The sequence below is a fragment of the Myotis nattereri genome (assembly GCF_964212035.1).
Source record: "Myotis nattereri genome assembly, chromosome: 7".
NCBI classification, from domain to species: Eukaryota; Metazoa; Chordata; class Mammalia; order Chiroptera; family Vespertilionidae; genus Myotis; species Myotis nattereri.
In genome coordinates, this window is record NC_138082.1 from 37,059,960 (window position 1) to 37,062,745 (window position 2,786).

Genomic DNA, 2,786 nt, shown 5'->3' on the forward strand with positions numbered 1-2,786 from the left:
ACACACACTGACCACCAGGGGGCAGATGCTCAATGCAGGAGCTGTCCCCTGGTGGTCAGTGCACTCCCACACGGGGAGCTCTGCTCAGCCACAAGCCAGACTGATGGCTGCCAGTACAGTGGTGGTGGTGGGAGCTTCTCCCGCCTCCTCAGCAGTGCTAAGGATGTCCGACTGCAGCTTAGGTCTGCTCCCTGCTGGTAAGTGGACATCCCCCGAGGGCTGCCGGGCTTGCCAGTGGGATGTCTGACTGCCAGCTTAGGCCTGATCCCCCAGGGAGTGGGCCTAAGCCAGCACGTGGACATACTCCGAGGGGTCCCATACTGCAAGAGGGCATAGGCCGGGCTGAGGGACCTTCCCGAGGGCACAAATTTTTGTGCACTGGGCCTCTAGTATAATATAATAGTAACACATTGTTTGCGGATAGTTTTTATCGCACGCTAACAGGTGGCGCAGGCCATTTTTGCTAATTTTTTGCGCAAATGGCAACGTTCAGTAAAATTACGATAACTTTAGTTTACGTATTTATACGTTACCTGCATTCTACCGCTAGTCTATAAAAAACGTATTAATACATGTCCCGCACTCTGCTACACTGGTAGAACGTATAAATACGTAAAACGTATAAATACGTTTCCCGCATACAATGTGTTAAGTACAAAACAAACATAGCAAATAAATATTTTTAGCAGATAACAAACTTCATGCTCCACAGAGGTCTATATAAATAAAATGCCCACTCAAAATAAACTCGTTTTTTTTTACAAAAGTGTAACTCAAATGCGAGTTTAATGAGATTTAGTAGCCAGTTCTACCTTAAATAATTGAGTCCAAATACTAGTATAATTCTATTTACATTGAAAGAGAAAGCCTTCAATATAAAAGTTTTAGATGAAAAATACTCTATAAATGAAACAACAAATTGATTTTCATACATGGCAGTACATTCCTTAGAATCACTTTATCTCAGAGAACTAAACAAGTCTTCAATGGTAGTTTGCCTGGGACTTAAAAAGCATATCAAAACCTTCCATACAATGTGTTTAGTTATACTTTATAAAGCTGTATTAAAGATGCAGATTACCTAGACACATGTAATATGGTGAAATATATTTCAATTAAAAACCTCTTCTACACAGAAGAACCATCGTGATGAGGTTCTCACCAGCCAAAGGGGATAATTTGAACAAAAGAATAATGACAGCAAATGACTGAAAGGGTAAATTAAGAAAAGAAAACAGAAGTCTCAAGCTCACAGTGATAATGAAGGGGAGAAATTTTTTAATTACCAATGGACACCAATGGAGGTTGCTAGGGCACCAAAAATTACTCTGAAAACTAATAGAGAGAAAGGACTAAATATTTATCCTGCTATTCTGTCATATATGTGTTCTATGATAACCAAATAGTGCTATTCATGGATGGATCAAGATTCCTCTATATAAAAGAATTCCAGCTAATAAATACATCAGGAATGATATATTTGGGAAAATCATCATTCCAAACCTTAATGGAATAACCGATTCACACACATGTCATTAAATGCATGCTTTAAATATATTTTATTGATTTTTTTACAGAGAAGAAGGGAGAGGGATAGAGAGTTAGAAACATCGATGAGAAAGAAACATCGATCAGCTGCCTCCTGCACACCCCCTACCGGGGATGTGCCCACAACCAAGGTACATGCCCTTGACTGGAATCGAAGCCGAGACCCTTCAGTCCGCAGGCTGACGCTCTATCCACTGAGTCAAACTGGTTAGGGCTAAATGCATGTTTTAAAAAAATTATGTAAAAATGTTACAGGGGACTTTCCAATGAAGGTGTAAAGGCTTCCTCTGTGATGTGGCCAGTGACCAACCTGAGCATCATTAAAAGGGGGACTATCAGAATTAGGTGTCTCTTGATTTCATCTGACAGAGTACATCACACTAATGTGAAATATTCTTGCTAAAAAACAAAACCCCAGAATCTAATTAATTAATCCTCTCCAGATCTAACTTCCAGCAAGCATGTCAAACTCGACAAGTTTGACATGCTTGTAGGGCAGTGATGGTGAACTTCTGACACGCGAACTCATTTTTTTGGTTGATTTTTCTTTGTTAAATGGCATTTAAATATATAAAATAAACATCAAAAATGTAAGTCTTTGTTTTACTATGGTTGCAAATATCAAAAAATTTCTATATGTGACACAGCACCAGAGTTAAGTTAGGGTTTTTCAAAATGCTGGCACGCCGAGCTCAAAAGGTTCGCCATCACTGTTGTAGGGTATAGGATAGATGATGAACAAGTTAAACAAGAAACAACCAAATTCAGTCCATGAGGCGCTATAGGAAACTCACACATGGTTCCTTCAACAAGTTACTGTGTGTTTGGGGGTAGGGGAACTAATTTAGATTTCAAGACACTCCAAAGACTAAACAACCAAATACATGTGTACACCAACCATAAATACATTTAAGTCACTTGGGAAATTTTTAAACAGATTGGATATTAGATATTAAGAAATCATTATTAATTCTGTAGGTATAATACTGACATTGTAATCACATATGGAAATGTTCTTTTTTGATATAGCCTCAAGTATCTAGATTAACTGACATCACATTTGAGATATGCTTTCAACAAAATAAAAGAGGGAGAGAAAAAAAAGTATGACAACATACTGATGGTTACTAAAGCTGGATTACAGGTATATGGAGGTTTATGACAGATTTGCTCTATTTCAGCAGGCACTTAGAACTTTTTGTAATAATAAAATAAATCATTCTTTCAAAAACATTCAA